The sequence below is a fragment of the Lagenorhynchus albirostris genome, chromosome 7 (genome assembly GCF_949774975.1).
Source record: "Lagenorhynchus albirostris chromosome 7, mLagAlb1.1, whole genome shotgun sequence".
Taxonomy (NCBI): Eukaryota; Metazoa; Chordata; class Mammalia; order Artiodactyla; family Delphinidae; genus Lagenorhynchus; species Lagenorhynchus albirostris.
Window position 1 is genome coordinate 54,031,611 of NC_083101.1, and position 23,891 is coordinate 54,055,501.

The 23,891-nt window shown below is 35.5% G+C and overlaps 1 protein-coding gene across 2 annotated transcripts in view; it reads right to left on the minus strand.

Annotated features, from left to right (window-relative positions):
- Nucleotides 1-23,891, minus strand: part of RFX3 (regulatory factor X3) — a 289,095-nt gene that overhangs the window by 184,457 nt on the left and 80,747 nt on the right. The window contains exon 1 of one of the 2 annotated variants that reach the window (XM_060153465.1): nucleotides 2,972-3,031. The exons of the other annotated variant lie outside the window; for it this stretch is intronic. The gene's annotated coding sequence lies outside the window, so the exon portion shown is untranslated. Of the gene's footprint in view, nucleotides 1-2,971; nucleotides 3,032-23,891 lie in introns of those variants that run through there. 2 annotated transcript variants of the gene reach the window in all.

Genomic DNA, 23,891 nt, shown 5'->3' on the forward strand with positions numbered 1-23,891 from the left:
TTTAGGACTATACTACAGACTAGTCAGACTAAATGGAGACTCTGGATGCCTACAGACTGCTTTCCTAACATCAATTTAAAACTATCCAAACATATGCTAAGAATTCTACTCACCTTTAAAACAATGAGTGGATGTGTATGAACTGGAGCTATTATTACACTGACAATGGGAATGTAAAACGGTACGTACAATCACTTCACAAAGTACTTTGGAAGTTTCTTCTAAAGTTAAACATACACTAACCATATGACCCAGCAATTCCACTCACAGGTATTTATCCAAGAAAAATGAAAACATTTGTCTGAACAAAGACTTGGACACAAATGTTCATAGCAACTTTGTTCGTTATAGTCAAAAACTGAAAACAATCAAATGCCCATCAATAGGTGAATGGACCTGTCATGATAGTCATTAAATGGAATATTAATCAGCAATAAAAGAACTATTCATACGACAAGATGGATGAATCGCAACATTATGCTGAGCAAAATAAGCCAGACACAAACGAGTGCACGTTGTACGATTCCATTTCTTATGTGGAATTCTAGAAAGCAGATCAGTGATTGTCTGGAGCTGAGAGTCAGATGTGGGCACAGGAAGTTTTGAGGGGTATAGAAATGTTCTATATCAATTGTGGTGGTGGTGATTACATGGATATAAAATTTTAAAAACTCAATTGAGCACTTTTAAAGAGTATATTTTAATGTATATATTGTGCATTTTATAATACATGTACTTCAACTAAGGCGATTTAAAAACATTTTGGAAGTAACATATTTAGAACAAGGAAATAAATATCCCCACTATATGAACTGTACTGTTCAGATCATATCAAGGGTATGGTGTCTACTTCTGTGAACATCTTAAAGCAAACTAAAAATGAAAAAAATTTAAGAGGAAGGTAAGTTGAATGGTGAGTGTGTTGGCAATGTTATCATACATGAGACATGAATGAATGTTTTGTCTGGTGACAAGATGAAATAGGGACCTATAGTTGCCCTCATATGTATGAAGCACTACTCTCTAAGGGGAAGAAACAGACACCTACTGGGTGAAAGTTATAAACACAGGGATTTTGCCCTCAATATACAGAAGATAATAATTACTTTAATGGGAGCTCAAATTAAAAATCAAATCACATTTGTTGAATATTCACTATATTCCAGATACAATGGAATGTGAAGCTTCTAAGAAAGCAGTTATTGAATTCTCATTGCTAAACTCTTCCTGTCAGGCTTACTGGAAAGGGAATTAGTGTGACATATTAGATGCCCTCTAAGAGTCTTCTTTTAGAATATATTTTACCCCTTTTATAAAACTTGAACTGAATTTTATGATTTCAAATTACTGAACTTTATACTTGCTACTAGTACCATGCCTTTCATATTTTGGTATTTAATACATTTTTTAAATTGTGCTTTGCTTTTTAAAATATATTGTTGTTCATCACTAACATACTCAATGCAGATTTCCTGGTTGGTATAAGCCACCTAATGGTAAAATTCCACAGTATGGGAAAATAAAATACACTTTAGAATGATTCACTTTCTGATGAAATTTCAAGAATTACCTAATGATCCAAAAACTGTTGACACAGAAAAAGATAACAAGCTGTCCTATAAATGGAAAATAATTGACCAGGAAAATTGTGTTTTTCCTGCTTTTCAGGGGGAAAAAAAGCTCCCTAATGTTGGAAATGAGAAAGGTTAGTTTAAAATACATCTTAACTGTGAGGCAGATGTAAAGTATGATGGCATATGTGGTGAACATTAATCACCTCCCTTCACATTTACTCTCCTCTTTTCTTTTCCCAGAAGACAGAACTTTAATTTGGGGATCCAAGGGTTCCAAAGAAGTTAATTCAACCCTTTATTTCAGGGATGGAACACACAGTCCAGCACAATTCAACAATTACAACTTTCAACTATCATGGCCACCGTGATTGGTTCTGAGGTGAAATATGACCTACACAGGCTGAATCAGAATAAATATCAGGACTTTTGTTAGAAATACTGAGACAAATACTCTTTTTTCGAGTGGAGGTAAATATGGGAGCAATAAGCCTTAGGAGCCAAATCAGAACCAAGACAGCAATATCAGAATGAAGCCAACACCAGGAAGCCAGAATAAAGAAAGGAAGTCATGGAGCCACCGGATCATTCCCAAAGTAGCCCTATCTTTGGATTTTTGAGTTACATCAGCTAATGTATTTCATTTGTGGCCAATATTCATTGAGTCATTTTTTTAAAAAAAAATATCGTTTTTATTACTTGCAACAAAAACTGAGAAGGCAGGAACTTCATGCAAAGGAAAAGACTAGAATGAACAAGGTATCTATAAGACTTTAAAACTGGTTTTGCAATTTACAGCCAAATTCATTACTAAAGTAATTCTGGTGTTAAATACAAACATAATCTAAGTCCCCATTTGTTGAGCAGCTTTTATTTGTCCTATGTGGATATTTCGTATTAGTATGTATTTTAAAACTTGTAAATGCTTTTAGATTCATTTTAACTTCCTCCTCCACATGAGCCTCAGACTTAAAGGGTCTGGGCTACATTTCTTGAATTGGTGGGGTGAAAACAAGATGGTGCCATCTCTATTCTCAATCTGCCACAATCAACTAGAAGTTGGGTCAAAGAGCCATCAACTTCTGGAATTCAGCTCCAAACGGATGAGGGAAATGTGGACAACATGAAGGTAGCCTCTGCTCCACAAAGCTTCTCACTATTCCTCTCGAACCCTGTTTCAGGTTCCAAATAAATCATAGCCCTGAGGATACAGATATAGAACTTTTAATAACGAGAGTACAAAGCTACCAGATGGTAAAATTGCTAAAAAGAAAGCTGCTGTTAAAAGCAAAGGACCCCAGTATTAATGTGACTCATCATTTAAAATATTTGTTAAGAACTATACAGAAAAAAATAATAATTAAATACTGGTAAGAAAAGACTTAAATGGTCTCACTTACCACTTTGGAATTTTGAGAACCACTGCAGATTCCGATCTATGTTCCTCTGATAAAAAATATCTAAATAAACAAGAAACAGGAAGCTGTCTTTGGTGACATTCAGGTAAAAAATCAATTTCATTTTGTCCACATATCACTTGATTGAGAAAAAAAAATATTCATAGGTGTCTATAGACAGTTTTTAGTGGACAATATCTTCCCCAAGATGTGGGAGGAGAAAAGATAAAGTTCAGTCACATAGTTGACTGTCTTATTACTTGAAAAAAAATGTATTCAGGCTTCCTAATACAGAAATTATGACAGATTTTCATGGTCTACAATTTTGTGAATAATTTCTCATCCACAATCAGTTAATCTCTAAAAGAGAGAGAGAGACAGTGGGGCAGAGAGAGAAATTGAGAGAGAGAAAGAGAGGAGAGAGGATTGAATTCAACCTAAGCTTTTCTCACAGAAAGAATATCAGTCCCAACTTAATTTAAGGTTAAAACTTTAGAGATCAGACTTTAGGATTGTTTTAAAAAGGAATATGTCTTAAATAAGAAACTTCTGTATTTTTAAAAATGGTTTCCTACTGCTTGGCAAAAACAAAGAAAAGAAAGAAAAGGAAACATGGTAGAATAAAAGGGCCAAAAGCCATTTGATCACAGGCAGATTATATTCTATTTCTATATTATCATATATTTCCTCTAATGAGCATGCATTATTTTTATAATATGAAAAGCAAAATCCTGTATTTTAAAATGGATCTGGGCATGTAGAAAGACCTTATGATTCCATATTTTTAAGCGTATAAAACAGCCTTACCTTCCTGCACCACATCCTTCCCTATGTGAGATAAAGTTAACTGCTCCTTCCAAAATGATGGTGGAATACTTAAAGCCACTTGACAGTCTCCTTATCACCACCATATTAACCACTGGATATTTCAGCAGTTTAACTATAATGTGCCTAGCTTCCTAGATGTGTAAATTGATGTTTTTTTAAATACAGAAAATTTTCAACCATTATTTCTGAAATAATTTTTATGCCCCATTCTCATGCTCTTCTTTTGTGACTCCAATTACACATATGCTAAATCATTAGGTGTTGTCCCTTAAGTCCCTGAGTCTCTGTTCATCTTTCTTCAATCTTTTCTTTCTAGGTTCTTCATATTGAATAAATTTTATTGATATGCTTCAAGTTCACTGATTTTTCTACTATCTCCAATATGCTGTTAAGCTCAACCAATAAAATTTTAATTATAGTTACTGTTCTTTCCAGTTCTAGAATTTCCATTTAGCTCCTTTTTATAGTTTTCATTTCTTTGCCAAGATATCCTATCTATTCACTCATTAAGACCACAGTAACTGTTTTTTGTTTTTTTTAAGTCCTGATATGGGTGTGCATACTTAAGTCTTTGTCAACTAAATCCAATATCTAGGCCATCTCAAGGTCTGTTTTATTTATTTTTTTCTTCACTAGGGAATAAAATTTTCCTGGGTTATTTATTTGTTTGTTTTTTGCATGTCTAATAATTTTCATTGTATATTGAACACTGTGGTAATAAAACATAAAAGTGACAATATATTTGGTCATGTGAAAGTAAATTTATAGACTGTGAAGAACGATAAGACATGTAGATAAAAGCAAACATAAAAGGTGAGGAGACTATTACTAGTAGCTAGGTTCCTAATGGCTTTACTGATGAGGAGGTCCAGTTCCTTGTGAGGCCAGGCTATTCTTTGGGATTTCAAGAGTTATGCCAATATCTAATATGTGTCAAAATTGCACAAGGAGAAAATGTTAAATTGAGGAATAAACCAAATAAATAAAAATAATAAATAACTAAAATAAAGTTTTCAATAACCAGACCCCAGTAATCAAAGGTATGAGTAACATTATTAAACAGATTTTATTTTTAGTAAAAAGATAAATGCTCTCAAAAGATAACAGATTAATATTAAGAAGATTAACATATCCTGAAACAAGTAAATATTTCAATAATTCCTCCAGGGAAAAATACGCTATCACTGGACCCTTAGTTCCAAAATTATTCAAAATACTTCATTCCAGGTGGCTGTTCCTAACTACATTTTTTTAAAGTAAAAAATGAACAATTATTGGAATAAGCTGATTGAGATAACAAATATTTCTTTAATCCAAAAGAAACAGAACAGAGAGAAATTCTAAGTCATATTTGAAATAGAAATAAACATGAGGAAGAAAAAAAAAAGAAATAAACTTTAGAAGAGGGAAAGGACGGAAATTATTACACCCAAGGGGAATTCTATTACTCAGACATATAAGAAAGGAGATGTAAAAAGTAATGGGTCCAAGCCAATAAACTCCCTAGGAATCTCCAACAAACCAATCACCTCAAAATATGAGTCAATTCTGGTCACCCCTGCAGCCAACTATTCCTACTTAATTAAAAAAAAAAATGTTCCTAATTGAGTAATCCACATTTAGAAGTTAAAATGAAAATGACAAAATCCTAGCAGTTTTCTTTTACAGCACAATTCAAAGTATCCATTATTTTCCAAGCAGCAAATGAAAATGTCAAAAACATTCTTGCTGTAGATATTTAGTTGTTTTCTGCCAAATTAATGAAAGGAAAATATTGCACTTTGAATTGGTTAATTACCACGAGTCCTTCTGCAAAGGGCTCCTGCTTGCAGAATTAAGCCAGCTGTAGTTGGCACACTGCCCTAATATTCATGGAGACTAGACTATAGGCTCCACTGTACTCGAAAGACATTTAGTTTTTGGCATCCATTCATTGGCTTACAAATCATCAGTTCTAACCACTATAGACACTCAACTGTCTGAAGTAAACAGGGCAGAAAGCACCTGCATTTAATAGGGATGTACCACATTCTGCTTCTTTGAAATTTTAAGAGCTAGACTTAAAATACAAAATGAACAAATATACCCTGATTTATATATCTTCTAGAAACTAGAGCTACTTCAACAAAAATCCTCTAGTGACAAAGCTACTTCAAGGAAAACCTCTAGGGATAAGGCAACTTCAGGAAAGGAGGAATTTGCAGAAATTCTTTTTTCTCAGTTCCAGGCCAGAGTGAATGGCCTATTTCAAACACAGGCCTCTTGGGAACCTACATATAGAGCTCATAATTTGTCACTTCCTAGGATCCAAGACAGACAGGTGCTGATCTGCCTACTTCCCAACCTGATAAAATAACCATATCACTACTTAAACCTAAGCACATCTCTCCTTTCTCTCTTCATCATGCCATTCTCTTCTCTACTGAAATTACAAGACATGAAATGCGTTCTCTATGCTGGATGACATATTGGATGTGCTTCTTTGAAATTAAATAGGAATATGTTTCTCATTTTTTTTGAAAAGTACATTCCATTAGTCCTTTTATTTGGGAGAGAAGGAGTAGACTGATATAGAAAATAACTAATAATTTCTCTCTCTTCTTTTTCTCCTCTTTCTAAATAAAATGGAAGAAAACATCCTGAATCAAGACAGATGAACACTGATAAACCTAGGAATACAAGCTGGCTTCTCTAAGATCCACTTCATCTGGTCCTCACAAGTAAGCACCCTCAGCCTCCAAGTATGTCACCTCCTTATAAAAAGTCTTGCATCAAGGAATGGAAAGAACACAGAAGCCAATAGTTGATCCTAAAAAAGGTCATTCAACATCAACTAAAACATTGATGTACATTAACATCTAAGTATTATGGCAAATGTAAAATTAGTAAGCAATTTTTTTTTAGGATTAAGAAAAAACCCTTAAATTCCTAGTCAAAAACATTTAGAAAACATTAAACATTCAGGCTTTGAGACCTTGACATAATTAATCTACATTTATCTTTTAAAAAATTGAAGGTAACACACAATGACAACCAGGATGCTTAAAGGGTCTAGAAACCATCGGAGAAACAGTATACAAATAAACAAAAGAAGGTAGAAAAAGAGAAACAGGGAACAAAGAACAGATGGGGCAGAGAACAAACAGTAAGATGACACACTTACAATGAACCATATCAACAACCACAGTAAATATAAATGATCTAAACACTCCAGTTAAAAGACACATATTATCACACTCCTAAAAAAGCAAGACCCAACAATATGTTGTCTTTGAAAAATGTACCTTAAATATAGACACAAACAGGGTAAAAGCAAAAGGATAGAAAAAGACACACCATACTAACACTAGTCAAAAGAAAACTGGAGTGGCTATACCAATATCAGAAAAAGTTGACTTCAGAAAAGAACTATTACCAGGAATACAGAGGATAATTTCATAATAATAAACTGGTCGATTCATCAAGAGAACATAATAATCCTAAATGCTTATGCACCTAATAAAGAGCTTTAAAATACATGAAACAAAAACTGATAGAAACCAAGATATAGAATATTCTGGCCATAATACAAGTCTCAAATTTAAAAGAATTCAAGTCATACAAAGTATATTCTCTGCTCACAAATGAACTAAATTAGAAAACAATAACAGAAAGATCTCTGGAAAGCTCCCAAGTATTTTAGAATTAAATAAGACATTTCTAAATAACCAAAGAGTCAAAGAAGAAACAAAAAGTGGAGTTAGAAAGTATTTCCAACTGAATAAAAATGAAAACACACCACATTAAACTTTATGGGATGCTGCTAAAGCAGTTTTTAGAGGGAGATCTGTAGTACACAACATCTATATTAGAAAAAAGGAAAGGTCTCAACTCAATGACTTCAGCTTCTACCCTAAGACCAGGAAAAAGTAGGGCATCTAAAACCCAAAGTAAGCAGAAGAGAGTAAATAATAAAGATCATAGCAGAATTCAGTGAGGTAGAAAATAGTAAAACAGGAAAAGTAAATGAAACAGAAAGCTTACTCTTTAAAACGGTCAATAAATTGATATATGTCTAGACAGACATGTCTGATCAGAAATTAAAGATGTCAGGAATGAGAGAAGTGACATCACTAATCGACAGATCATATGGGAATATAACAACTTTATACCAATAACCTTGACAACTTAGAAAAAATAATCAATTCCTTGAAAGACACAAATTACCAAAGCTCATTCAAGAAGAAATAGATAATGTGAGTAAACCTCTACCTACTACAGAAATTGAATTTATAGTTAAAAACATTCCCACAAGAAAAATTGCAGGCCCAGATGGCTTCACTGAAAAATAATCCTAACAGTTTTCCCAAAAATTACAGAGGAAAGAATACTTTCCAATCTATACTCTGAGACCAGCATTACTCTGATACCAAAACCAGACATAGATTTTTTTTTTTTTTTTTTTTGCGGTACGCGGGCCTCTCACTGTCTTGGCCTCTCCCGTTGCGGAGCACAGGCTCCGGACGCGCAAGCTCAGTGGCCATGGCTCACGGGCCCAGCCGCTCCGCGGCATGTGGGATCCTCCCAGACTGGGGCACGAACCAGCGTCCCCTGCATCGGCAGGCGGACTCCCAACCACTACACCACCAGGGAAGCCCCGACGTAGATATTTTTTAAAGGAAACTAGAGACCAATATTCCCCATAAACATAAATAAAAATTCTAAAAAGCTAAATCTAACAATATCCATAAAAGATAATATATCAAGACCAAGTGGAGTCAATCATTGGTTTCAAAGGTAGTTCAGGGTTTCAGGGATGGTGAATTAAATGTAATTCACCATGTCAAGAAACTAAAAAAAGAATACCTTAGGATCACCTAAATAGGTACCAAAAAGGATCTTGCTGTGATTTACGTCATAGAGTGTTCTGCCTATGTTTTCCTCTGAGAGTTTTATAGTGTCTGGCCTTACATTTAGGTCTTTGATCCATTTTGAGCTTATTTTTGTGTATGGTGTTAGGAAGTGTTCTGATTTCATTCTTTTACATGTAGCTGTCCAGTTTTCCCAGCACCACTTATTGAAGAGGCTGCTTTTCTCCACTGTATATTCTTGCCTCCGTTACCAAAGATAAGGTGACCATATGTGCGTGGGTTTATCTCTGGGCTTTCTATCCTGTTCCATTGATCTATATTTCTGTTTTTGTACCAGTACCAAACTGCCTTGATTACTGTAGCTTTGTAGTAGAGTCTGAAGTCAGGGAGCCTGATTCCTCCAGCTCTGCTTTTCTTTCTCAAGATTGCTTTGGCCATTCGGGGTCTTTTGTGTTTCTATACATACTGTAAAATTTTTTGTTCTAGTTCTGTGAAAAATGCCAGTGGTAGTTTGATAGGGATTGCATTGAATCTGTAGATTGCTTTGGGTAGTATAGTCATTTTCACAATGTTGATTCTTCCAATCCAAGAATGTGGTATATTTCTCCATCCGTTTGTATCGTCTTTAATTTCTTTCATCAGTGTCTCATAGTTTTCTGCATACAGGTCTTTTCTCTCCTTAGGTAGGTTTATTCCTAGGTATTTTATTCTTTTTGTTGCAATGGTAAATGCGAGTGTTTCCTTGATCTATCTTTCTGATTTTTTGTTGTTAGTGTATAGGAATGCAAGAGATTTCTGTGCATTAATTTTGTATCCTGCTACATTACCAAATTCATTGATTAGCTCTAGTAGTTTTCTAATGGCATCTTTAGGATTACCTACGTAGAGTATCATGTCATCTGCAAACAGTGACAGTTTTACTTCTTCTTTTCCAATTTGGATTCTTTTGATTTCTTTTTCTTCTCTGATTGCCATGGCTAAAACTCCCCAAACTATGCTGAATAACAGTGGTGAGAGTGGGCACCCTTGTCTTTTTCCTGATCTTAGAGGAAATGCTTTCAGTTTTTCACCTTTGAGAATGATGTTGGCTGTGGGTTTGTCAATATGGCTTTTACTATGCTGAGGTAGGTTCCCTCTATGCCCACTTTCTGGAAAGTTTTTATCATAAATGGGTGCTGAATTTTGTCAAAAGCTTTTTCTGCATCTATTGAGATTATCCTACAGCAATGGAAATAAAAACAAAAATAAACAAATGGGACCTAATGAAACTTAAAATCTTTTGCACAGGGCTTCCCTGGTGGCACAGTGGTTGATAGTCCGCCTGCCGATTCAGGGGACACAGGTTCGTGCCCCGGTCCGGGAAGATCCCACATGCCGTGCAGCAGTGAGGCCCGTGAGCCATGGCTGCTGAGCCTGTGCGTCCGGAGCCTGTGCTCTGCAATGGGAGAGGCCACAACAGTGAGAGGCCCGTGTACAGCAAAAAAGAAAAAAAAAATCTTTCGCACAGCAAAGGAAACCATAAACAAGATGAAAGGACAACCCTCAGAATGGGAGAAAATATTTGCAAACGAAGCAACTGACAAAGGATTAATCTCCAAAATACACAAGCAGCTCATGCAGTGCAATATCAAAAAAATAAACCGAATCCAAAAATGGGCGGAAGACCTAAATAGACATTCCTCCAAAGTAGACATACAAATTGCCAACAAACATATGAAAAGATACTCAATGTCACTAATCATTAGAGAACTGCAAATCAAAACTGCAATGAAGCATCACCTCACACCACTCAGAATGGCCATGATAAAAAATCTACAAACAATAAATGCTGGAGAGGGTGTGGAGAAAAGGGAACCCTCTTGCAATGTTGGTGGGAATGTACATTGATACAGCCACTATGGAGCACAGTATGGAGGTTCTTTAAAAAATTGAACTACCATATGACCCAGCAATCCCACTACTGGGCATATACCCTGAGAAAATCATAATTCAAAAAGAGTCATGTACCACAATGTTCACTGCAGCATTATTTACAATAGCCAGGACATGGAAGCAACCTAAGTATCCATCAACAGATGAATGGATAGAGAAGATGTGGCACATATATACAATGGAATATTACTCAGCCATAAAAGGAAATGAAATTGAGTCATTTGTAGTGAGGTAGATGGACCTAGAGTCTGTTATACAAAGTGAAGTCAGAAAGAGAAAAACACATACGGGATGCTAATGCATACATACGGAATCTGAAAAAAATGGTAGTGATGAACCTAGTGGCAAGGCAGGAATAAAGACGCAGACGTAGCGAATGGACTTGAGGACACGGGGGGTAAGGGGAAGCTGGGACGAACTGAGAGAGTAGCACTGACATATATACACTGCCAAATGTAAAATGGACGGCTAGTGAGAAGCTGCTGCATAGCACAGGGAGATCAGCTCAATGCTTTGTGACAACCTAGAAGGGTGGGATAGCAAGGCTCAAGAGGCAGGGGATATGGGGATATATGTATACATATAGCTGATTCACTTTGTTGTACAGCAGAAACTAACACAACATTTAAAGCACTTATACTCCAATAAAGGTATTTTTAAAATAAATAAATAAAAAATAGAAAAAAAAATAGGTACCAAAAACGTATTTGACAAAATCCAATATCCATTTCTGATAAAACCCTCTGCAGAGGAGACAACAAAAGAACAATTATTTAGCCTGATAAAGTGCATCTATGACAAACCTATAGTTAACATCGTACTTAATGGTGAAAGACTGACTGCTTCTCCTCTATGATCAGGAACAAGATAGAAATGGTTGCTCCTATCACTTCTGTTCTTTGTTATGCTGGAGGTTCTAGCCAGTGCAACTGGGCAAGAAAAAGAAATGAAAGGTATTGAGAAAGGAAGATGTAAAACTTTCTTTATTCACAAACAACATGATCTTCTATGTAGAAACTCAGACAGAATCTATAAAATAGCTACAAGAACTATTAAGTTTTAAACAGTTTCAAGACACCAGGGCTCCTTTGAGAAATTGCTAATTCTAAGGCTTGGGCACGGAAAATATAAGATGAGCCTTAGGCATCTTGTAGTGTGAAAAAACAAGAAAGTGCTGAGAAAAGGAAAAAAAGACACACAAAAAAGATGGAAGTAAGTCCAAGGGACACAAGACCCAACCTAGAAGAGCTCCCAAAGGCCAGAGCTGGAATAAGTTAAGTGACAATATTTAAAAAATCAATCATATGTCTATTTACTAATAAACAAACATTGGAAGTTACAATTAAAAAGCAATACCATTTACAATAGCATCAATACATATGAAACACTTAGGAATAAATCTGACAAAAGATGTGTAAGACCTGTACACTGACAACTACAAAACGTTTCTGAAAGAAGTTAAAGACATAAATAAATGGAGAGGTATTATTTAGTCACGGATTATATGACTCAATATTGTTAAGTTCTTCCCAAATTGTTCTAAAGATTCTATACAATTCAAATCCAAATCCCAATAGGCTTTTTTTGGGTAGAAATTGACAAAGTGATTCTAAAATTCATAAAAAAAAGCAAATGACATAGAATAGACAAACAACTTTGAAAAAGAAGAAAAGAGGGCTAACAAAATTACCTGATTTCAAACTTTACTATGAATCTACAATAATCAAGACAATAAGTTATTGGAGTAAAAATAGACAAACACACCAACAAATAGAATACAGTTCCAAAACTGACCCATACCTAAATGGACAACCAGTTTTCAACAAAGATGCAAAGGCTTTTCAGTGGAGAAAGGACAGCCTTTTAAACAAATATTGCTGGAACAGTTGGATATTCATATTTTTAAAAAGTGAACCCTCATCCATCTCACAACATATACAAAAACTAACTCAAAATGGATTGCAGGGTACAGGTTAACAACTCTGAAACTGCTTTACATGTATACTGGGGTTGAACAAATAAGTACTAAATGGATGGTGAGAACCATGTTTCTCACTGCTGGAGAGAGACATTATGGAAAAACATTATGTGGTAATGGAAAAGAGCAACATCAGTATGATTCACATTTAGCTTAATATAGATAAAAATGGATAGATGCAGAAGTAATTATAGATGTGTATATCCATCAGTTAGCATACATACATATATTTCCTGGCTCTGCTTGCTGAGAGAACCTAGACATAGTGACACCCCAGTAGCAGAAACCAGCATATCCAGTGCCCACATCTTGGTTCCTAAATAACATACCCCCAGAAAAGTATCTAGGGCTCCTTTGAGAAATGGCTGATTCTAAGGCTGGAGCACTGAAAATATACGATGACCTTAGGCATCTTGTAGTGTCAGGAAACAAAGTGCTGAGAAGAGAAAAAAAAAAGGAAAAGAGTAAGTCCAAGGGACACAGGAGTCAACCTACAGAAGCTGGAATGGCCAGAACTAGAATAAGTTGAGTGGCAAAATAAAAACATAGTACTTGATTATAAAAAGTATAAAACTAATATACATGAATCCATACTGGTATAATAAATTATTGAAGAAATAAATAAGTGGAGAAGAAGAGACAAATAATAAATACCATTTATAGTACTGATCTTACAAAAGGATTCCAAATAATTTATGTAGATACTCATCTCCAGGAAGTAAAGCATAATTCCTCCCCCCACCTCCCTGGAGCATGGGCTATACTTAGTGACTTGCTTCCAAAAAAGTGGAAGTGACTTGCTTCCATGCTTTAGCATGGAAAGGGTAAGAAAAAACAAAAAGATTAACTTTACAGTGGAGAAACCTGGCAAATATCACTTTGGCTGGGTGATCATGGTTAAGCAGCACCGGTGATAAAGCATGTTGATAGCATGTGTCCACCCACGCCCACTTCTCCCAAAAATCATCCCAATCTAATGAAGAGAAACATCAGACAACCCCAAATTGAGGGACATTCTACAAAATATCTGACCTGTACTGCTCAAGATGGTCATGGTCATTAAAAATAAGGAAAGACTAAGAAACTGTCAAGGATCAGAGAAGACTAAGGGGGCATGAGCCCTAAACACAATAAGAAATTCTGGACTGAATTCTGGAACAGAAAACAGTTAAAATAAACTGGTGAGGGCTTCCCTGGTGGCGCAGTGGTTGAGAGTCCGCCTGCCGATGCAGGGGACACGGGTTCGTGCCCCGGTCCGGGAAAATCCCACATGCCACGGAGCGGCTGGGCCCGTGAGCCATGGCCGCTGAGCCTGCGTTTCCAGAGCCTGTGCTCCGCAATGGGAGAGGCCGCAACAGTGAGAGGCCCGCGTACCGCAAAAAAAAAAAAACCCAAAACTGGTGAAATCTAAATAAAGTCTTAAGTGTAGTTAATAGTAATGTACCTATATTGACTGCCTAGTTTCGACAAATTTACCATGGGTATATAAGATGTTAATAATAAGACAAAGTGGATGAGTGGTATACAGGAACTCTATATACTACCTTTGCAACTTTTCTGCAAGTCTAAAACTATTCCAAAGTAAAAATTTTATTATAAAAATGGATTATAGACATAAGTGTAAAAAGTAAAACCATAAAACTTCTATAACAAAATATGTAATAAAATATTTTAGACTTTGAGTTAGGTAAAGATTTTTTAGAAAAGATGCCAACAGTATAATCCAGAAAAGGTAAAATTGATAAATTAGATTTTACCAAAATTAAACCTTCTGCTATTTGAAAGACACTGTTTGGGAATGAAAAGACAAGCTGACTAGGAGAAAATATCTGCAAATCATATATCCAGTACAAGACTTGTATCAATAATGTATAAAGAACTCTTAAAATTCAATAATAACCTGATTTAAAATGGACAAAAGATCTGAACAGACACCAGAGAAGATATAAAGATAATAAATGAGCACATGTTCAAAATCATTAACCTTAGGATGATGCAAATTAATACCACAAGGAAAAACCACTACACACACTTTAGAATGAGCTTGGTTTACCAAGCATTGGTAAGGATGCAGAGGAACTAGAACTCTCATACTATGCTGGTGGGGATGTAAAAAGGTACCATCAGTTTGAAAAGTTTGGAAGTTTCTTAAATATTTAAACATATTACCCGTCATATTACCCATTTAAACATATTACCCATTTAAACATATTACCGTCATATAACCCAACTATTCTACTCCTAGGTATTTACCCTCCTCCCCCAAAAAGAAAGCCTACGTCCATACAAGGTCTTATAACATCAATGGTCATAATTACTTTAATCGTAATACTCAATAACTGGACATAATCCAATTGTCCATCAACAGGTGAATGGATAAACTAACTGTGGTATATCCTTATAATGGGACAATACTCATCAATAAAAGGAAATAAAATATTGTTACCTGCAACAATATGGATAAATCTCAAAATAAGTATGCTGACTGAAAGAAGCCAGACAAAAAAAAAATGCATACTGTATGATTTCATTTATATAAACTTCAGGAAATGTAAACTAATTTATATTGACAGAAACAGAGGAGTAATTGCAGGGGTTGGGAGGGTGGGACTGGGCTTGATGGGACAGGGAGTGGTGGAACAAAGAGAATATAAAGAGACACAAGGAAACTATTGGGGTGACTGCATAGCCATTACTTTGATTGCAGTTATGGTTTCACAGATATGTGCATATATCAAAGTTGTATACTTTACATATGTGCAGTTTATTTTATGTCACATATACTTCAACAAACCTGTTTTTTTTAAAAAAATCAACAACCACAAAACCTGGAAAACCTGAAAATACACTAAGCCTGGAAATGAGAAGCTTGAAAAAAGGGATGATGGCTTTTGACAAACAGCTGATGGCACAGCAAGTGAAAGATTGATTAAACTTGGTCTATGTGGCTTCAAGAGAGAACTAGTACCCACTAAGTAGAAATGAAAAAGAAGCTGCGTCAGATACACGAGAAGAATATTCTACAATTCCAATTCGAGCTGTCCAAACATGGATTTCTCTGTAGGGTAAAGCACCCTTGCAAAGGAGTTTAAGCAGAAACTCAAACAATCACCTGTTAAGTGAGGTCCTAGAAGAAATTCCCACTTGAGATAGGAGACAGTATTTCTTCATCTATAAAGGTACTAGTTATAAAAACAGAATAGTTTCCACTTGGGGAGAAATTTATTTAATCATATTCATCAGACCATAAAGCCACCGACACCAAATATTTTGAATGGTTTAAAGTATTTGGGAATATATGAGCAAGGTCAATGAACACACTTGTCAATCGTCAACTGGGTCATCCACACAGGGAAAACAATAAAGAAGGCTTCAAAAATAAACATAGTTTGTAAAATATGTATTTATCTTGTTCATCTGTTTTTGCACATACTAAATTTTTATAAATTTCTTGAGGGAAAGGAGCACTTATAATGTTTACCATGTAATTCTAAGTAATTATAAGTCAATAACTAATAATAATTGCTGCCATTTATTGAATATATATTACAAGCCTAGAAATTTGAGCAAAGCATTTTGAACACATGAACTTTACAATACTGCAAGATAGCTATTATCCCCATTTTACAAATGAAAAATCATAGGCTGAGGGAAGTTAAGGGGACCTTCACATTGAGGATCTGAAGTCAAGTCTGGCTCCAAAGCCCAATGATATAAGATTGCCTCCTAGTTCACTGAAGAAATAGGGACCATCTGATGGTCACTGTGTAATCTCTTTCCTCCCTATCCAAATATTTCCTATAATCCTGCCCAATTTATTTTTCAAAAATACAAATTTTCTCATGTTATTCATCCAGCTTCATTTCCCTCAGTGCCTTGTAACTCCTCTCCTTACAAGTCTAAACTCATCAACATGGTGAATGAGAGACCTTCCTGTCCACTTTTCCAACACCACTTCCATTTATTTCTCCTGTATATTCCAGATATACTAAAATACTGGCAAGTCTTATGAAATGCAATACATCTGTACTTTCTGTTTTCACTTCCCTGAATGCCCTTCCTCTTATTTTCAGCCTGGTGAAGAAACTTTTATCCTTCCAGACTCACTTTAAATATTGTCTCCTCTACTGAAATCTTCATTGACATTCCAGCAACAATTAGAGTACCTTGTTTTACATGTACATCACTCTATTCATACTAATAATTATTTGCGATTTTGTTTCTTGCAAAAAAAAAATCTCAAAAACAGTTATTCATCTCTAAATCACCAGTACCCAAGCCCAATTCCTGACATACGGGAAAGGTTCAATAAATGTTTATTGACTAAATGAATGGATGATGGACAGGTGGATGAATAAGGAATTAAATGGCTATAGTAACCAGTGACAAGAATTAAACTAAACTTGAATTAAACAAGAATAAGGAAAACATAAGGGTTTTCCCTTTTTATTGATATACAAAAGAAATTGTACTGCCTATGACAGAGATATACTAGTTGACACAATTATAACAGACACACTACACCTTGTTAATTCTACATGAGTTCATCCTAAATTATGCCTTAATTGAAGCAACTATTATTACCTAGCCTATTTGATCGTGCAGCCCTATTAAAACAGTTTATTCAATCAAAACTAAGGGTATATATAATTTGATGCAAAAATTAATTCTCAAGACTATATAAAATGGTTGGAAACCAGGGGATCTGTGAACTACTCTGATTACTTGTCAAGGAGAAAGCCAGAGAAATAAACTTTTTGTGACCTCCTCCCAGAAACAAAACTATTCACAGATTTTACCATTTCAAGATACAACCTTGTTTAGAGTTCTCCTGCAGATAATACGACATCAAAAAACCTCCCACCATTTAAAATTTCAGGTTCCTTGCTTCCATTCTTCATGATTTAAAATTAAAATATTTTGATGCCTGGCCAATGTATCTTTGATTAAGTTCCTAAAATCAGTCTTAATATATAAGGGGGATAATTTAAGGTACATTTTGGGGGGGCTTCTTTTTTCATCTTATTCACTTGTACAGAGCTGACATGGAAATAGCTTAGTTTCCTGTTGGACACTGGTGTTTTATGTTATAATCAGGCTAGACCTAATTCTTTTTAAAAATGCAAAATAAGATGGAACTAAAAAAAAGTCAAGAAGCTTTGAGAACCACTCTCAGCTAATGGAAAAATTATTTTAATTACAAGAGAAATGTTCGAAAGCAATCTTCCAGGTGAAAACAAAGCATTAGTTATCGGCTGAGGAAAATGCTTTTCCTAAAGAAATATTCACATGTGCAGAAATCCTTAGTCTATGAAATAAACGCCTTATACAGGTAGGTAAAAAAAAATTCACACCTTGGTAATTTTCTTCTAAAATGCTGCCTCATTATAGCAATAACATTTTGATTTATGCTAGAAAGGGTTCCTTTCTGAAAAATTAAAATGTATTTTAAAAAACACATAGGAAGAAAACTGTGGTGCTCTATAAAGTACTCAAACAGTATATAGCAGTCAGCTTTGCTTTAAAAGGACAAAAGAAGCCATTTTAAACCACATTAACTATAATCATCTTTTTTTTCTGAAACATGATAGTAAAATGGGGATAATAACTGAATGATTTCAGATCCCAGCACTGAAAAATTTGGACTATAAAATGAAAAGACAAAAACAAAACTTTGGGCTAAGCTGTCCATTAAACAAAAGGAGAATATTTTCCAAAAGCTGGTGTAAATTTTCTCAGATTAGGCGGCAAACACAAATATGCAATTTGTTTTGATTTTTCCCTTTGCTATCTTCAACTTTGTTCCTGAGTTTCCTTTTATAAATAAACAGGTTAACATAAGGAGGTAACTGATTGCTTAACTTATCACATGTGATCTTTCAAGTGAAATGTTTCAGTTCATTCAAGTTCTGGCTCCTTTCAATATTTCTTGTCTCCTACATGAGAATATGATATTCCATAAAAGGAAAGAACACCATGTGTGAATTAAGTAAGAAGGGTTCATGAGAGAACTGGAATCTAATTACACAAACACACTTCCCTACAGGTGGATATAAGTTCAGAAATCTCTGAAATCTCATCTTTAAAGGCTAGCAGTGCTTTTTTAATTATGCTAAAAGTCCCTTGTCTGCTTGATCTCTCACGAACAATTTTAATCAGGCAAGCCTAATACACTCCGTCTCACAGACAACTTACCAGAGCTCTCAACTATGAGCTAATGGGAAGACAAGGAACCACAAGGATTTTTATTAAAAGGAAAAAATGGCCAGCCTAGAGATTTGGCCAGCAATAAAGATTAAATCATCCTTTTTCCCCACTCAGCCTACTTAAGAACTACAGACATGTAATTAATTTGCTCTTGAGATTTACTCTGTAAACATAAACACACCATTTAAAACATATTACATCCTTACAACTCACAGTGGTTTTTCATTTTTCTCCTTTCCCATTCACAAATGGACTATTATACTAACAACCAGTTTGCCAGACTCTAAGAATAACCCCTAAAATGTATCTCTTCCGCCCAAAAGGAGAGCCACAATCACTCTCTTTAGTCTATAAGACTCCTGACAAGATCAAAATGAATGTGAAATGATAATTAGAAGGACCAAAAATAACCCCATCTCCACCTTTTAGTTGATCCCCAAGTGCACTTGCTCCTTTAGCTATCTCCAGTCCTCAGTCCATTCTGAGACCCTTTCAGTACAGCAGCCTACCCCAACCTTCATTTTTCAACTGCTCTAAACTACCTAAACCTAAGAGCCGCCATTTTAAACTCCTTTCTCTTAATCAATACAACCCATAAACTCCAAAAATGTATTGATGGTTGCCCTGATCCTAAGTGTCGGCATGTATGCTACACTGAATTGATTTTCTCTATCTTGATCTCCCAAGCTGCTTTGAAATTAAAAATTCAAAACTGTAAACGCTGATCATAGTTTACCTGATTAGTTGCTGTGTGGTTTGTAGCATATTCTCAACCCCCTCTGTGCCTCATTTCTTTCATCTGTAATACTGTAATTAACAATACACTCCCTTAAAGAGTTGATGTAAGAATAAAATGACATAATAAATAAAAGAGTTGATGTAAGGATTAAATGACATAATACACCTGGCGCACTCTGCACACTTAATACATTTAAGTTTCCCTCCAGCAAGTCCCAGATCAGTGTTTCCTGGCCCTTCAAGCATAATCTTTAGCATTTCTGTCAGAACCACCAAGAAGATACTCAGTTTCTCACACTCTCCCTGGCAATCTTTGCCAGCCTCAGGACTCACCAGTAACCCTTACTCAGACCCTTTTTTATTTCCCCATCTCTACACTCAGCTCTATCCCTTTTGAGGTTTGCCAGCTATTTTCATTCCAGGGCTCCCTGGGCATCTCTGCCTCACTCAGTTTTTCTGTGCACTGAGTCACATTTGCTTATTCATTAGAGAGTGCTTCATTTACCTTTGCTACAGTTTTGACCTGCCTGGTTCTTTTCCTCATTAGTGCTATGCTTCTTACTAATTGCAATTGCACACCATCAGTTTAATTCGACGCTTTTCTATTTTCATTGACTCAAAAGACTACTCCTCACAGTTAAACTAAGAGACAGCAAATTAAAATATAATAGATTAGGATAAATAGTGATGACTATACCCCAGGAAAAAACATTTGGTTAATTCTAGGAAAATAATTTTTTTTTTTTTACAATCAACATACACTATATGCATTTCACCTATCAGATCCTGTGATTCTTCTGACCTGGTTGTTTGATGAGCTGTAAAAATTCAACTTGCTTACTAAAATGGTAGATGCTGAAGAGCAAAAGAGAATACTTGCCTAGTAAGGCAGGTCAAACAATAAAATTCAGAAATAAGCTTTTAAGAAATGTTCATCAGTACTACTAAGATTGCAAATATACACACACACAAATCCCTTTAAACTGTCCCCACCTAAAGAGTTGTCTGATCTATCTACAAATATCTCAGATTAAGAAAAACCTCAATGCTAGAGTTAGAAAGACCAGATCTCTAATAGGGAATATTCCTCTGTAATAACTTAAATCAGTAAGGACACACTGTCTAGATACTATAACTATGCTCAATGGTCATTTTTTTCTTTTTTTTTTCTTTTCCTTAATATTCTCTCCCTGATGGATACACAGATTTAAAATGCTTAGTGACACATTATTCTTTAGATAAATATGAATTATATGTCTTTCATAGACTCTATGCTTGGTAATTTTCCTAATGGAGTATAAAGTCTTCCAAAATCCCAGTGTGAATCCCAACCTGTTTCAAATTACCATGTTTTGAAGTTTTGCCTCAGGTTCCGGTCAAGGACAAAAAAAATATATCAAATAAAGTGCCATCAAGGACAGGTTTTTTTTCCCTAAGTAACAGAAAAGAGTAATATAATAATTGTCTTTCTTAGAATTTTACCTTAAAAACTCTTAGGATCATTCTATTCAATTCACTCAGGCAAATTTTATATTCTAACAATATTAACAAACAAATTACTGCAATGACCTAATTTAGTGCTTCATGGAACAATGGCTAAAATTTTCTTTTCTACTCGAGATTTGGTTTTAAAAGAGCTGCTATCTGTCATCCAGATCATGGTTTCTAAAATCATTCTGAAGTAAAAGGAACCAGGGCTGGGCTTCCCTGGTGGCGCAGTGGTTGTGAGTCCGCCTGACGATGTGGGGGACGCGGGTTCGTGCCCTGGTCCGGGAAGATCCCACATGCCGCGGAGCGGCTGGGCCCGTGAGCCATGGCCGCTGAGCCTGCGTTTCCGGAGCCTGTGCTCCGCAACGGGAGAGGCCACAACAGTGAGAGGCCCGCGTACCGGAAAAAAAAAAAAAAAGAAAAAAAAAAGGAACCAGGGCTCTCCGGAAAAAAATGACTGATTCTAGGAGTGAAGCAGGAAACGTAAAGGTAAGTCTCATGCATCCTGAGATGCCAGAAAGGAAGGGCTCAAAAAAGAAAACACACACACACACACACACACACACACACACACACACACACACGCACAATGATGAGGGTAAGTCAAAAAAACACAGGAGTTAACAGAGAACAATTTAAAAGTTCCCAATGGCCAAAACTGGAACAATTTGAGCAATAAAATAAAACAGTATTGGATTTTAACCCAAAGTATAAAATAAGTATCTATGAGTCCATACTTAACATAAATAAATGATTGGCTAAATAAATAGACTGAGGGAGGAGAAACAAATCTCTTGTGCAGAAGTATTCTAAATAATTTATGAAGCTACTCTACCCTCAAAGAGGTGCAACATAACTCCTGACTTCTTAAGTGTGGGCTCCACGTAGTAACCTCCTTTCAAAGAGTATAGTATGGAAAGGGGATAAAGAGTAACTTTAGAATGGTGAAATCTGTTAATAAGAGAGGAAACTGTATGTAAGATATAAGGGAACTCTCTGTGCTACCTTCACAAGCTTGCTGTAAACCTGAATCTACTGTAAAATTAAGAATGTATCTTAAAAGTTAAAAAAAGAAAGATCTTCTACAGCCTTTGTCTGTCTGAAGTTTGCTATCTGGCTTACCTGTAGAAATTCTAGTCAATTTTAGACCACTTCAATTGTACAATTCTTCACAACACTCTAAAATCCAGAGGTCACTTGCACTGCAGCAGAATGGAAAGATGAGGGTCATAGTCCTGCATTTGATTTTGGCTCTATACGTAACTATCCACTTGACAGAAATAACCAATTTTCTCATCTTTAAAACGGAGCAAGCCTGCTTGGTGAGCTTTCTGTTACCCCGAGGGGGAGGGGGTTAATGCGATGGCCTGTCTGCATTCTCAACGCTGAGTCTCATCTGCATCCATCTCTGGTTTGGCCCACTCATATGTTAACCAGGCCCCAGACCTGGGTGCTTCCAGTTTGTTTCTTTAGACTGGATGCTCAAATGTCATTCTTTAAAAAAAAAACAAAAATCAATCCATGTTAATTCTATCTCTGGAAGAAAAACCAGAAATTAGATATAGCAGTTGCCTCTATGTGGATGCTGGAGTGGGAGACATGATTTAACTGTATATACTCTTGGGCTACCTGAATTAATTTTTACTATGCATAAGCACTAGATATTTTAAAAACATATTACAAAAGCAACAACAAGAAATCCATTACTACTCAGGGATTACTGTAAGTTTCTTGTTTCTACCTTTGTATCTGCTGTCTGTTATCTCCTTTTAATACAGTACCATAGCAAAAATCAAGAAGCATGGCTCCAGGAGATTAGTCTAAAATGATTTCAATCAACTTATTTTTGTACCAAATCAGCTGTTTCAACTGGCATAGCAGTCTTGGAATCAAAAGTGACTTGAGATAGAACCTAGACCTGCCTATGTACTAGTTATTTAACCTCACTAAACCCCAGTGTCCTCATCTGTAAAACTGGAATAACAATACCCACACTTCACAGGGTTGTTGGAAAGATTAAACAAAAATACATGTAAAGTCCTTAGCAGGGTGCCTCGTCCATCTATTACAGCCATTATCAGTATAAACGGAAGTCTGTGGGAAGATTTGATTTCTCACTCAGACGTGTCTTCTACTCAGCTATGGATCCAGAAGCAACTTCCAAGTTTTAACACCCCTAAAATGCAATTGGCTTTCAGCAATTACTATTTCCAGTTCCCTAAAAAAAAAGCATTAAATAACGAGAATGAACAGTATTTCCTTCTCTGCACAGAAATGTCTCCAATCATAAGAAACATGCAGGAGTCACACACTATAGGTAACATGCTTAGAATTGAATAATTCTTTTGAACCATAAAAAAAAAAAATAATCAAGGACAATAACATAAAACTTGATTAAATGTGCAGAATGCTACAGTTGGAAGTCGTCTTTGGAATTCTGCCAAAGAATTGCATAAGTTTTAAATTTTAGGTTATATTTGCATTCTGGCTTTTTGCTTTAGTTTACTTGCAAAGGGGCATGTCGTATATTACCTAGAAACAGATTTTTGAGACTAGTGGTAACATATATAAATAACTTTAATAAAAATACAGGTTAGAGCAATGCATGTAAACATCTTATGTGCTCAATGAATATTTGTTGAGTGAATTTTGAGTGTATAAATATGCGAATAAATAATGTTACCAATGCATCTTCCTTCCCATGAGTAATTAGAAATACCATTCCTTTCCTATCTGTCTCAAAAAAGTAGCTAAACAACATATTTTACACTGATTTCTATTTTACCATGGGTTTTAAATTAAAGCATTTCAAAAACTATAGGTATATTTCCATTCACAGGACCTTCTGTGTATTTGTGTGGATTCACACATCTACATACATGTACACGGGCAACACTCTAGA